This window comes from Sander lucioperca, chromosome 11 (assembly GCF_008315115.2).
Source record: "Sander lucioperca isolate FBNREF2018 chromosome 11, SLUC_FBN_1.2, whole genome shotgun sequence".
In the NCBI taxonomy this organism is placed as follows: Eukaryota; Metazoa; Chordata; class Actinopteri; order Perciformes; family Percidae; genus Sander; species Sander lucioperca.
Window position 1 is genome coordinate 29421696 of NC_050183.1, and position 15579 is coordinate 29437274.

Sequence of the window (15579 nt, forward strand, 5' to 3'; positions counted from 1 at the left end):
ACACCACGTGGCGTGTTATCGTGAGAACGTGCCGTGCTATTGCGAGAACGTCACACGCTTAGGAAAACAATAAACGGTTGGATTTAGGAAAAGAACATTGGGGAAGGATTTATTTAAAAAATACGGTTGATAAACACCACACGTGGGATGCTATCCCGGCTCTTCTGGGTGAGAGTCCTGTGTTTTACCTATCCGCCACCACCTCAACCAACCTCCATCCTTTCATACTACTCGCTACGGCGATAATTCACATGTAATGTAGGTCAATGGAGGCCAAACGGCGTTGATAAACACGCTAAAAAACAATCATGCATCTTCATAACACGCAAAAATGGCATATGAATTGGCGTGTTATACATACTCCACTTAAGTGAGATCAGTCTGCACTGGAAGCACGCAGGGAAAACAGGCTGGAACGCTGACCCAAACGGTACAAGACCAACTGAATGAAAACTGACACAATCTCACCACGTCTGTGGTAAGATCTATGAATAAACATTTCATTATCATGCATTTCCAAAAGTGATGAGTTGAAACCATTAAAGCTGTTGCATGGACTGTAGTTTTGTGAAACAAAAGAGCTTGAATCAGACTGTACAAAATTGCAATTGACTTTTATTTTCCAAGCCTGTGGAGGGCTCGATAGAAGCCTGCACGTTGTCTGAGTCAGCATTTCCAGAGCGGAAATTGATTTGTAAAAGAAATGAAATGCATCAGTGTATTGACATTTTTGACTAAAATCTTTTATGTCATATTCATGTGATGTTCTTCTGGAACAAATAGAGACAGTGTATACATACTTGGACTTGGATTTTAAAAGGGACAAGTAGATAAACTCTGTAATAAAATCGAGCTTTTTCCAACTAAGGCCATTAAGATATGGGGCCCTATCTTGCACCCGGCGTAGCAAGGCGCAAAACCCGACTCAAGTGTCTTGACTATTTTAAGACCGTCCAGCGCCCACGTCGTTTAAATAGCAAATGCACCTGCGCCCATCTGTGCGCCCATGGTGCGTGCTGGTCTTACAGGGAGGTGTGTTCAGGTGCATTCTTGGCATATTGCTATCTTGAGGCAGCGGGAAGTGATCGTGCCATTGACCAACAAAAACTATAGTCTATAGTCTATAGTCAATAGCGCAGCATTTCATTGTTATTTTAACAGCAAATTAGTAAAATACGCCATTCATATTTTAATAATAAAAACATTAATAATTACAATATTATGGTGCAAATCCACCATCATTATAGCAATGCGCCAAGGTACAAACGCGCCTGGCTTTTAAAGGGAATGGGAGATGACACTCTGATTGGTTTATTGCATGTTACGCCCAAAACACACCTATGAATTAATGAAGACACTAAGAACAACCCTTTTGAACCATGTGCCCGGTACACGGACACTTTTTTCCGCCGTCAAACTAGCAAAGTGGATTTGGACACGCCCTAAACGCACCTGCGCAGGCGCTTCACGCTGTGCGCTTAGATCGTGATAGTGATACTTTATTAACTGTATCCCGCAAGAGGAAATACAAAATGTTGTCACCAGTGTTGGGCAAGTTACTTTTAAAAAGTAATTAGTTACAGTTACTAGTTACTTCTTCCAAAAAGTAATTAAATTAGTTATAGTACAAATTATGAAAGTAACTAGTCACTTCAGAAAGTAACTATTGCGTTACTTTCAAGTACATTTTTAAATGCTCAAATGTGACCCCACCTCCACCCCTCTTTAATGGAACTTAAAATACATGTGCATGTTCAATTATTTATAATAAATCTGAATATTATAATGAAATGGACACTCAATACAATACATTATTAACAGAAACAATGTACACAAATCTAAACTATTTTAATGTTGCTGTGGGACAAAGTGAGGCTAGCCTCCAATCAAATGCCATGTATGTAGATATTATGTTTATATAGTGGATCGATACAAATAACACAACACCTCAACAGGCCACAACTAAGCAAAATTAAATTATGCTTGTTAAGCACTATACCAAAAATAAATAACAAATATATACACTCTTTGTAGTGCAAATAACGTAAGTGGCGTGATGTTTATACTTGTGTGCTGGTGTGTGCGTCGATCCGGCATGTGTGTGTGTGTGTGTGTGTGGGGAGTAGGTGATAGAGCAAGGAAGAAGTGAGAGAGTGACAGCGATTAGCTTTCGAGCGAGTACCGACTCTAGAGTCATAGTGAGAGAAACAAAGTGTCTCCTCTGTTCTTTCTGACCACGGTGGAAAATCTGTAGCAGGAAAAGTTAACCCTCTCCTTGATTTCATAATGCCATACCTGTCTCTCTCTCGTTGACTGACTCGCTTGTGTTGTTCTTGCAACATGTCTTGCGTGTCCGACTATGCGTGCTTTCGAACACCCGCCCAACTCAACCTCTGATTGGCTCACCATGACATTTTACTCAACCATTTTTATGCGCTTGCGTCGTGCACTGCCCACTAACCAAGGAAGAACAGTAAAAAAAAGTATTTGCCTCTCGGCTCAGACTCAGAGATCTAGTTGGTCTGTCGAAAAAAACAGCTTCAAATATAGTAACACGCCGCATTTTTTGGCAGTAACGGTAACGGCGTTATTAAGATGGGAAGAGTAATCAATTAGATTACTCATTACTTAAAAAAAGTAACGCCGTTAGTAATGCCGTTATTCCCATCACTGGTTGTCACTCTGTTAGTCATTCATATTACACACAGGCCTGAATTACACACACATGCGCAAACAGGATTTATACATGCACTAATGGAGAGATATCAGAGTGAGGGGGGCTGTCCATTAAAGGCGCCCCGAGCAGTTGGGAGTTCGGTGCCTTGCTCAAGGTAAACTGACACCTCTCCAGCTACCAATCCACTCTCTGTACTTGGTCTGCCCGGAGACTTGAACCGGTGACCCTCCGATTCCCCAGCCAAGTCCCTACAGACTGAGCGCAGCCACCCCCAGCTGCCTCTTATCTAAGGTCAAACTCTTTTTATCTTTTAGTCCTTTTGGAAGGGTTATACATGCTATTATCTCTACCTGACTTGACTACTGTAATGCCCTTTCTGTTGGTGTAAACCAGGCCTCCCTCTCACGCTTAGTTGGTACAGAACGCTGCAGCTCGTCTTTTAACAGGATCAGGCAGGCGAGAGCACATTTCCGCCATACTGGACTCCCTTAACTTAACTGTGTTATAGAACTGGTTTTAAATTAACTGATTTTTATTGTTTACGTACAAATCACTAAATGGGCTAGCTCCAACCTACCTCTCCGACCTTTTGCAACCTTACGCCCCTCCAAGGTCACTCAGGTCAGCTTACCAGTTGCTCCTTTTGGTCCCAAAATCAAGGCTGAAGCATGGGTGGGATCGCACCTTTACAGTTGTAGCCCCCAAATTCTGTAATGAGTTGCCTCTACACGTTAAGGCGGATTTATGGTTGTGCGGATGCACGACGCAGAGCCTACGTCTTAGCCTACGTAAGTGGCCTACACCGTTGTGAGGTTTATACTTGTGCACTGGTGTGTTCGTTCTAGTGTATCTCTTTAATAGAAAAGCAGAGCTGGTGTGTGTGCTTAGAGGGAGTGAGAGAGTGACGAGGATTAGCTTTCGGAGCGAGTACCGACTTCAGCGGCGAAGACAGAGAAACAAAGTGTCTCCCCTGTTCTTTCTGACCACGATCGGAAATCTGTAGCAGGAAAAGTTAACCCTCTCCTTGATTTCATGTTGTTTATGGAGAAGGAGAATCCGGAAATGAGTAGGGGGAAATGCAAGGCTACCAAACCCAGGCAACAGGACCAATCCCAGTTGTTGCGCTCTGCGTTGCTGCGACGTGTAGTTAGATTTCTGGAAAGCTGCTCGTCAGGCTACGCATACCTACGCAGTAGGTACCTACGTACTTACGTACCTACGGCGTAGATTCAACACAGAACCATAAAGCCTTGACTTAGACTGGCCCCTACACTGCCTGTTTTTAAATCCTGTCTCGATCACTTGAGCTAAAAAATAAAGTGCAGAAGAGCTTGATAAAAATGAGGCAAATAGATTATACCTCTTTTATTGCTAGTAATCTCATATCTAGGATCTCATAATGTATAGATTTGCAGAGTGGAACAGACTTACTTACTTCCTTAGAACTCCACTGAATCATGCTCAATTACAAAAGCAGCAGCCAGCATTCAAAAGAGTTGAGCACATAATGTTTCAGATCACTCCCCTGATAAGTACTGTGGTTCAGTCTGGTGTTTCAAGTTTTTTTTAAACTCATTTCTCACACTGGCATTTAGCTACACTAGTACAGTGCCCGTTCAAAATGTGCCTGTCTGGAACGGGCTGCTGCTTGACCTGTGGTATTGCTGCTTGTAGCTGTACCCCAAAGCACGTAATGTGCAACCACACTATATAGTCTACTACTGCCTTCTACTACTTCTATTTTGATGGAACACATTGTACTACTACATTTACTTGACAGAGAACATTGTAGATTCAGTTTTTACTCACAAAAAAATCACAATTAAAATGTGGAGTAGTCAGACCTTTCAGAATTCAATATCAGCATTCCCTAAATTGGGGCCTATTTCTAAGGACCATATTTTTTATGGTGGAGTAAACCCAACAGCAACTTCAGGGTCTGAAAAGTGAAGCCAATGCTGAAGTGCCTTAAAGCTGCATTCTATCTAATATCCAGCACGGGGCGACTTCACTGGCTCCAATAAGAAGTCTGTTTCTGTAGAGGTTTATGGGAAAATGAGCCTACTTCTCAATTGATTTATTACCTCAGTAAACATTTTCATCTATGGTCTCAATCGCTGGTTTCAAGTCTCCTTCAATGAAGCCTGATGTTCATTTAGTAAATTATGGTCCCATTTATTTTAAAATTGACAATAACGTAGGGGATGCTTTAGGACCTGTCAATCAGGACAATCTTGATTATTTTTTTTAAATGTTTTGTATTGATTTGACTTGTTTGGTGGCAGTTTGGTGTATAGCCCGACCTCTACTGGATTTTTAAGGCTGATATCTAAAATATATGGTATATCGGCACAGAGTACTTTTTTAACATAAACAATCTTAGAGATCCAGATCCCTTTGATTTTCTGATTTTTCAAGATGCGTACTAAGCCGGACATTTTAAATTGTAAAAATAAACTCGCCATGCTCTCCGGTGGACAAACTCTGTAATTAAGACACTTTCTAAATAACCTCAGACCTAGTTTGGCATTTCTATTACTTATTGGCCGCTTATAAACTAGATACTGATATATGCAAAAAGATCATTTCAGCGTGGCTGATTTATCAGTCTAGCTCTAGTTTGGTTATCTATTTTTATTCGAGAATTAGGTGATTATTTTTAATGATAATGTTATTGACCTTTATATATTTGCATGCAATATTAACTCCTGAGTAGTGATGTCCAAAAAAAGCTCTATGAACCATTATCTTTATTCTCTGAGCCCACTAGATGGCGCTCTCTGTTCAACAAAGAGTTTAAAGCACACTGAATTGCCATTCCTTCAGTCTTTTTCTTTAAACCAAGAGTGCAATCTAGACACAGTTTAACAGATTATTTTCAACCTGAAACATTTTACACAGCAACAGTCATACAAAGAATATGACTACAATAAGAAAAGTGCAGTGAACCCTGCAAAAACAAAAAACTGCATTATATACAATATATCAACCAATGAAATATTGTCGGCAAGTTTAATATTGACCAATAATCACATGGAGTAGGTGGGGTTAACCCTTTAAGCAGAATGGAGACTGATCATTTTTTCTCAGTCAGTTCTGGGGTTTACACAAAGAACTTTCCACTTACAAATTTACTTGTCAGAGTTTCGTGTGGAGCAGTCTCTCATTATATGAATAATGTGCTTATTTTACGAGATCGTAGATGTTTTGGAGAAGAGAGTGTGTGTGTGTGTGTGTGTGTGTGTGTGTGTGTGTTCTTGAAATGCCGTCAGAAGTCTCCTACGAGCAGCCCGCCCCTAAAAGGGGTGTTCCTGGAGGAGAAGAGTGATGCGTCCTGCACCACAGCAAACTCAAGACTCTAACCAATTTCTTGAAGTTCAGGGATCAGTTCACTTACAGTATTATTGTATTTCGGCCTGACACATTGTGTTTCTGAATCTATGATTTCAGAAGGTTATTAACAGCCAGCTCACGTCACTAATCACAGACTCCAAGCGGCTCTTTGTAACTGAATGACGGGAAAGGAATTACATCCAGTTTCCTCTACCAGGTGGCCGCTCACTTTCAGGGGGAACTACAGCTTGTTTGATGTGTCTTTTGACCCTGTGAAATTGCGCGAGTTCATTCTGCTGAAATGATAAATCTTTATGAGAAACATGAGCTGGCAGGCTTTTGAAAATGTGCTCTGTGATGTTACGTTGAAATGGATACCCCCCGTCAAAGCGGCCACAGCAGAGGCAAAGAGAGATGCTCTTTGTTGCAGATGGATTTAATGTCACTGACTTTCTTGTTTGTATTGAACAGGGTCCTGCTGTGGTAAAAGCCTTCCTCCCTTCCTTAAAATGGAAGGGGCAAGCTTATTCATAAATGCCTTGGCACTGGGACTCGATTAATCCTCTTACACTTCATTGCGATGTTGATGTAAACCATTTTATCCATATGACTTTTTGGCTTTAGTTCTACCCAAGTCATCAGCTGCTACACTGCAACACTCCCTGCCAACAGTAAAAGGGACCAACACACACACACACACACACATAGTCCCACCTACCTGCGTCAATCGCATCATTTTGATTTGTTGTTTTCACCGAATGTACACGATAGTTATTTGTATTGGGCTTACAAATTGTCATTTTACATGAGAAAACATGACTTGAATGTAAAATAAAACTATGTTCTTCAATACATAATATAAAATATTTCATAATTTTCATCAGAGGGGGCACAATTATATAATAAATATTAAATTAATAGGGTGCGCAAAAAGCTCATTTGGACAGGCATCTCCCCCCCATGGCAATCCTATTTACCTTTTACAAAGTCTAACTGATCACTCAATTATTATTAACAATTTACCTATTAACTATAGATAGCCAAATACCTATGTCTAACATTAATTACCCAATACTCAATAGTCAGTTACTGTTAATATCACAGTACTTCATTGTTAACCAACAGAGGTGTCAAAAGTATTCACATTCATTACTCAGGTAGAAGTATAGATACTAGGGTTTAAAAAGACTTCTGTAGAAGTTGAAGTATCAACTCGAGCTTTTTACTCAAGTAAAAGTGTAAAAGTATTGGTTTCAAAACTACTTAAAGTATAAAAGTAAAAAAATGCCATTAAGGACAAAAGCTTAGGCCATGCCACAGGGGCCTATAGTGTACTACCCCACCTCCACAAAAAAACATTTTTCTGAAGGCCATAATGACTATAATGTTATATTAAAATGTTAATGTTAAAAAATTTGGGATGCACCTGTTTCAGCCACATTTATGCCCATTGAAAATGAACGCATTTTAGTACAATGCAAATACATTAAAGAACCATATATGTGTACTACTGAGCATTAGCATGTGTTTCATGGAGCGGAAGATATGATGACAAGTTGCCTATAAGTATTGTCAAACTTCAGAGGCATGTTATCAATAGCCTTTATTGGAATGCAAATGTACATCCAAGCTTAGCTGCAGGAATCTGTAAGGGCAACGGATGTACGATAACAAAACTGGACAAGAAAATGGGTGTACCCAAGGCAGGCTTAGTAACAATTACCCTTGTATGGTTGTCTATATAGGAGTAACGAGGCTATTTTTTAAATGTAAGGAGTAGAAAGTACAGATAATTGTATGAAAATGTAAGGGGTAGAAGTAAAAAGTCTGCTGTAAAATAATTACTCCAGTAAAGTATAGAGACCCAAGATTTCTACTTAAGTAAGGTAACAAAGTATTTGTACTTTGTTACTTGACACCTCTGTTAACCAATAATAACCTAAAATCAAATCATCAATAACCATTTACAACATAGTAGTATTGACCTAATGTGAAATTATGACAAGATTTGACTGTCACCACAGTTATTTATTATTGGTTCAGTCCGTATGAATATGACTTTGTAATTATTGGGTGTCAGTCTACACGTGATGACTTTACACTAAATCTGGATAAAACATGCATTGTATGCACATATTTCAGATAATAAAGTCTACTTCCATGGTGATCAAATAGGCATATAGTTTGTTTTGTAAATGTTTTATATTCTGCCCTTTTTGTTGGGATTTTATCTTGCATTTGTGGTTAGGACACGAGGTAGAAAATAATTGTAGTTCCTATCTTGATCTCCGCCTCTCACATTCCAAGTTAATGGAAGTAATTATAGCTGATTTATTTTGTAAGCTGTGGATATTTAATTGTCAGGAAAATATGTGCCCATACTGTGCCCCTTTTGTTCTTTGCTTTTGAGCTCTGTTCTTGTGAGAAAACCTCTGTGACTCCAAACTCAGTGTATTTTTCTTTTCCTGCTGGATTTGACAACTTACATGCTGCTCCATTTGTAAAGGAAAGGTTGTGACCATTAAAAAACATTAAAACCCACTGTGTAAACTGAAAAAAGTTTTGGGAGTTCATAAGTTTGTGCGAGTTTTATTGTTATGGGATGGAATCCTCACAAAGTCAGACAGAAATGTGCGGTGATCTGGATTTGGAACAAGATCTTGAATTGGAAGATTTTGCATGGACATCTCTAGACTTTTTGAGCTGAAATCTTTATTTTGTGTGATTGATTTACTTTTTCTTTATTAAAACAGATTGCAGTGTAATAATATGTACTCCTTATGTATATGGAAAGATGCTAAACCTACCTGTTGCATCAGCCATAGTAACAGTAAGGCCTTATTTTTATTGGATGATTATTAAAGAGTTTGGAAGACGAAACCAATTTCTTCTGTTTTATGTAAGTTTAAGTTCTTTTTAGTTAACTTTCTCTCGTTGATTTACGACTGCAATGGTATATTTTGTATTTCCCAGAAATTATGTTTACACATTATTTGTATATTTGTCTGAGAATAAGTCATTGCTGGCTCTATTATGTTCATTGGCAACATTTTTCCAATCCATAAGGGTGGGCGATATGGCCCTAAAATAATATCACAATATTTCAGGGTATTTCTGCGATAATGATATGTTGATATCAATGACATCAAACAAGCCAGAGCAGTTGCCAAATTAGCGGGCAATTTCAGCCTTTATTAAGAAAGTACTACTAAGCTTGTCATGGTAACAATACTCCATAACATGCCAAAACAGACTCCTAGGCACACAAAATGAATTAATGAGGTCCACCTGAATGCACTACGATTTTACGAGGCACACCTGAATGCACCGTAAGTTAACGATGTGCACCTGAATGCACCATGAAGTGCCGTCGGTGCCCATACCCTTTACCATTCGTTGTTTGGCATACAAAATGTTGTCACAACGGTGACTTCAGGGAAGCAGGAGGATTTTCCAGCTCTGTTGTCGTGGTCCGACATAACGCATGAGGTCATGTTTGAATTGGAGAAAAATTTCACTAATATACTAAATGTTGTGAAGTGTGATGAGCTTTCACGTGCCCCTGGTTCCAGAAGTATAAGTTCCACTCATTTTCTCCATAGGACCGTGTTATGTGACTCACAGTAGGAGCTCCTTAAGTCTTGAATGGACATTAGTACGTTACGTTATATTGATTAAAAACAGGCGTTTGGCGTCTGTCGCACTTTATTTGACTTTTTATGTTTTACCTTGTGATTCTAATTGTGCACTGTGTTTAATATATCTGTATCATATAGCACTTAGTGATTTTTATCTGTGAAAAGCCCTATATAAATACATTTTACTTACTTGTTAAAAAACGTTAGCAAATATCTGCATTTTTGACAAAAAGTCAAAAGTACAACCCCGTGGACATAAAAATGCAATGTGAGACATTAACCATGACTCCCAAGGTGCATTTTCGTTAGAAACACACAATCACAAAGCTCAACATTTGTTTTTGCTCTGCTAATTTTGCCGCTGTGGGTTAATTTTGAGTGAATCAGTAACTAGGGTGCAGTGTATTGTTCCCAACATTTTAAATTCACTACAGCTCTGATTCACACCTCTGACTGACTTAAAGATATTGCAGTATTTAGAGCTGTGAGAGTCCCTTGTCCCGTATGTTACATTGAGGATCAATAAAAGGAAAAAAAATTGGGGGAGACCCTCTAGACCCGCCCCTGCTGTGAAGCGGCTGTGTTGTGTGTCCTGTTATTGACCTTGTTGTCAAAGGCTTTTTGGTGCTAATGGCTCTAAATACCCCGTCTGACCCATTAAACACTGACTGTTTCCATGCAAACAAACAAAGCAGCCCCCCCCCCTCCTTTGCGCTCCCCTCTGCTCTGACGCCAGGTAAAGCATGGAGGAGGAGTCTGTCTCACCTGCGCTGCATGGGTCAAACCCTCCGCATAGCTTCCCACCGGAGCAGAGCCCGCCTCTCAGCCTCCAGCTGAAACCCAACACCTGTGACATCATGCACGTAGACATTGGCTGCTGGCTGACTGGCTGACTGGCTGGCTGGCTGGCCGGCCCTGCTCACAGCGCTGCAGGCTGTTCACTGCTCTTCACTCCCAGGAGAGATCAGCAGCTCTGACCCGCGCTACCCTTCGAACGGAGCTGATCTGTGTTCAGATCAATCACGCTGCTGCAGAGCTCTGAAGCCTCTACCTGTGGCTGACCTGAGCGGCTGCACACCTCCCCCAGGCTCAGCGCTCCGTCGGCTTGCAGGGGGATTGTTTTACAGGCTTTGTAGGGGAATTGCTCAGTTATACCTCTGAGGAACAGCACTAATTCTCAGGATACTCTTGTTTTCTCCATGGAGCTTGACAGGTAAGCACTTGCCTTTCAGCAACTTGTGAAGTTTTCATGCTGAACGTGGCCACCTGATCATGTGCCTTCTGAGACATTGGTTTTTTTTTATAACTTTGTGGCTCTGAAGTATCAATTTAAGGCCTCTCTGAATATCATGATGTCAAAGATTTAATTGTAGGATTCATGGATTGCACTGAACAACTAAAGTGAGTTATTGGCTACGGATGCGGGTCTGTGCACTCACACACACATGCACACTCACACAAATACCAAACTAGAGGAGACAGAGAGAAAAGAATGGACAAACAAGACAAAGTGCACCGAAGACTTCAATTTGCCTGCGGAGTGAAACTTTTGAGCGTTCTACTTACTGTCCGTCTTTGATGCTTTTAACCTCCTGCACGTTTCACCCAGCCTCCACTTTGAGAGTTCAACTGAAACAGATATTCATTAACAAAGCCTTGCAGTTAAAAGTTATGAAATTCATCTTATTTGTTGAGACATTTTTCTAAATAAGTGCTTCAGGGAAAATTGACACAATCCACAAATGCTTAAGATCCACATTACATGAAGCCTGTAAGCAAAAATCAAGATGATGAAGTAATATGGAACTCTACAAGTTACACAAGTTCATAAAACTAACTAACTTTACTAAGTGTGAAAAATTTAAACTTCAAGCGAAGTTAATACAGTCTGCCAGTCTGTACAATGTCAGAGAAGAGTGAAACATGTCCATCAGACTTTCCTAGAGTCCAAGGTGGCATCTTCTAATGTCTTGTTTATATTATATTATAGATGTATTATTACTGATGCATTGATCAACTAGGAACTGCAGCTGTCACATCAAGTAGTAGTGGAGTGCAAGTATGGTACCTCAAAATTGGACGCGAGTACAGTACTTGAGTTAATGTATGTTCTCAGCCAATGTTACTTTACCTCACTACAAGTCTTTTGTTTGTTTACAGTAAAATTTGGTTGGTTTAGTTTTTTTTTATAACTGAGAAAAATTTAAGTTTGAAGCCAAAGAGGGTTTCCTTGGAGAAAATGTGTTCTTTATCAGAGAGTTTTACAGACGTTTTAGAATATCATAGTTCATTTTTTTACTTTCAAACTGAATGGAAGAAATTCAAATGAAAGAAAGAAATGGAATCTTAGCTACCAATTTGTACAGAAATCTGCACTAAAAACAGCTGTAATATTTTGAAACTCACGCAAGGACATATCAGTTCTGATTATATTTTACGTATTCAGTTCAACAAACAGAAAAATAAGTTAGAAGTAGGCCAACAGTGCCGTACGGGTCAGCTTCCCTGGAGTGATGTGTTCTGGTCACAAATCACTGAGCAACTTGTCTGAAGTCATAGGCGTAACTTTGAGTTCAACCTTTTTTTGGGTGGGGGAAGGGGGAATGGGTTGAGATCGTAGGGGGTTGAGATCTCCACCTTTTAGCAAAATAGAAATTTTGAGCACATCTAACACTTCATTTTCTGCATTGTGGTGAATTTTTCTGCAACAATGTTTGCCTTTTCTGCATCAAGTTATGGTGCAAATGTGTGTGTGTGTGTGTGTGTGTGTGTGTGTGTGTGTGTGGGGGGGGGGGGGGAAGTTACGCCTATGTCTGAAGTTGTTGAGCAGAGAGCTGGCCGGTCTTTGGGGAGTGCTAACATTTCAGGCAGCTCGGCTTATGTCTTTCAACCACGCTATCATCAGCAGCTAATCCCACAGTCCTCTGCAGCCGCTAAATTGTTAGTTTAGAGAAGCCACCATTTTATCAAATCTGGCTGTCCAACATGTCACTACATCTCATTTCACCATGTGTCCTTTCGTATCGAAGGAATTTACCTGCTCCAAAATACTGGTTACTGTTAATAATTAACATGAGGCAGTACTTGTATTGTAAATATCACAAGAAGTTGATGTCATGTGATGGACATGGATAGTTGTTCAATTGTTTTCCCCCTAAAGAACTGTATGATGATTTGTGTTTGTGGTGCTCTAGTAAATCCTAACACCAAACAGAAATCCAGCTGTGTTGACTTGACTTGTTACTTCTGCAAGGCTTTGTCATTATAATTGCTATTGTTGTGATAGATAGATATATATTTATTGTCCCATGAGGGACATTTGTCTTCACAGTCTGTTTCATGCACATGGCAAAATACAGGGACAAATATATCAACAGATAACATAAGTACAGGTATATGTAGAAACATAGAAACGTGTAGACACGTAGAAACAACCACATTTACAACGACACCAGTACTATACAAAGTCGCGATATAGTTTGTTCAGCAGTGCTATGGCAGAAGCGACAATGTAACATTACCACAATGATGTGAAGTTACAATTCTGAGTATATGAATATAAATATTCTAATGGGGACACACTTTTAAAAAACACATCATCTTCTCACGTTTTCACTCTATAACCATACTAAACTGGTACCCAGGCCAACTGGTCTGGCCAGGAACGTGATAACAATAGTCCTAAGACCCGAACAGATGCACATTTTCTGGCTCCAAAATATTTGAGCTTTTTCCTTCATAGTTAACTTTTTTTGCTTCTTTTCTTTTTAATAATAATAATTCGTCAAATGTGGCAAAGAAGACACATTTCCCATCATGTGTATCATAGTATATCTTGTCTGAATGATATTGCTGTGGACAGAATGATACTTCCCTGTACTCCTAAAACCCTGTTCCTTTCCAGATTAGTGGTTGTGATGCAGTTTTACTTTCTTATTGTTTTGGTAGTTCAGGTCAAAGTAAAAATGGGAATGGAAAATGTTTGGAATATTATGTTAAGGAGACTGCATGCTCCAACCGAGTTTGGGCTGGTTTGGTAGTTATCGCTATAATGGCTTGCAGGCACTGGGAAGGGTTCTTTTAACATTTCAACACTCGTGTACTCTGGTACTATACTGCAGTCTCTAACTGTGAGTGAGTGATGCTGCGCGCTGTCAAGCCATAATTACGCATGGCAGATCCGCTGGTTACATTTTGTGCAACAAGCCTCAGAATGTTGTAAAATAACCACAGACCCTCCGTGCTTATGTGCACATCAAACATGTCTTTTAAATGTATTATTCTACACAGTTTCTTATGCACATCAACAGGCGTGTTGACACCTGAAAGAAAACAAAAAATCTAGTTGTTCCCCCTTATTCCAGCGCCAGTAGCCCTCAGTGGTAGTGCTTTAAAGAAACAAAGAGAAAGCATGGGACATGAGCGTGTAGAGCGGTGGAACTTCCCTCTCCCACTAGGTATATGCGGGCCAGCGTTAGCTGTTGGAATAGGTCCTCACCTCATCACTGCTTTCCATACCAATCACATGCTGCTTTTGACCCCCAGCATTGAGAGCTTACTCTTCCGTCACTCGCCCCCCCCATGCGCTCTGCCGCCACATAATGGAATCTGAGAGAGGGCTTTGCTTGCGGCAGGTTAATTGCCTCTGAGATTCCTGCGCTAATGGAGCTAATCCCGCCATTGTGTAGTTTGCGCTCCAGATTTGAGCTTGTTTGCCAGGTTATTGTGCGAGGTCGCATGTATTAATTGATTAGCACTCAGGCTCTGTGTGCTCTTGTCTTTCTGATGAATACTTCATGGAGCTCAGGGAACTGTCGGGTTCTCTCTAATACACAAAACATTTACTGAAGACGAAACACAGGGAAAATATATGCTTACACACATTTTCAATCTGATGTCTGATGTCTATTTGAAACCTTTCTTACCACAGCTGGATGGAGATGAAACTGAGGTTGCCATTAAAACTGGCAATTTAGTTGCCTTATGAAGGGAGCATTGCACTGTACTCCTTCCCTCTTTGATGTAGGAATTCAAAGTCCCCTCCGTCTTCCACAAGCTTCAAAAGCAGAGTTTAAAATATGTTCTACCATTTCATTTTCCCTGCTTCAGTTATTTAGCGTGACATGTATAACTGGGGTCTGTGTGGAACTTAATCCCTCTGACGTCTTGCTCTTTGTGGATTGACATTGCAAAATTTTAAACTCATTTTTTTAGTATTTTTTTTTAATTTTCACAATTAACCCTGTGAAAACAGCATTTTTGCTCCTGTCACATTATTACTCACTTTTGGCAAATTTTTCACTTTATCTGCAATTCTTGCATCTCGAATTAACAAACACAACCATGGCCAGAAGCAGGAATAGCTCCTAAATGTCTTTTGAGCAATATAACACAGTTATAATGACAAAAAACGTAACAAAAAGGAAAGTTAAATTCCTTTGATAATTTATTATTTTTAAATAGAAAAACAATTGAATCAGATAATACAACATTTCCCTAAGGGAACACATGTATATACAATACACGAAAAAAAATATTTTGGCTGCACATCATTCACACAAAGAATTAGTGAAATCTTTATAAACTTAACACCAGTGGTGAAATGTTACTAAGTAACTTTTGGAGTAGTCTCGCTTTGCCAGACCCTCCTCCGAAGCTCTCTGAAGGAAGGTCTGGCTACTCCACATAGCATTCGGGGATGGGAGGAAAACGTGCTCTGGTTTATTGCCATTTCTTTAAACCAATCACAATCATCTTGGGCGGTGCTAAGCACCGGAGAAAAGCCGCAATGCCGCTGCAAAATAGGCTCGGGAAGGAACTTGTTTTGATGGAACATACTGTATGTTTAAAAGTTGTTTTAGTCTTTCAACAGAAATCTCAGATTGGACAGATAGTCTAGCTAACTGTGGATTTTAGGGATGTCCCGATCAG

At 39.9% G+C, this 15579-nt stretch overlaps 1 protein-coding gene across 29 annotated transcripts in view; it reads left to right on the top strand.

The window, feature by feature from the left end:
• ptprfa (protein tyrosine phosphatase receptor type Fa) overlaps positions 1 to 15579 on the top strand; it is a 400117-nt gene that overhangs the window by 65394 nt on the left and 319144 nt on the right. For 13 of the 29 annotated variants that reach the window (XM_031311910.2, XM_031311918.2, XM_036007667.1 and 10 more), the window contains exon 1: positions 10538 to 10861. The exons of 1 other annotated variant lie outside the window; for it this stretch is intronic. The gene's annotated coding sequence lies outside the window, so the exon portion shown is untranslated. Of the gene's footprint in view, positions 1 to 10536; positions 10862 to 15579 lie in introns of those variants that run through there. 15 more of the 29 variants (XM_031311903.2, XM_031311912.2, XM_031311907.2 and 12 more) reach the window with 2 other exon arrangements.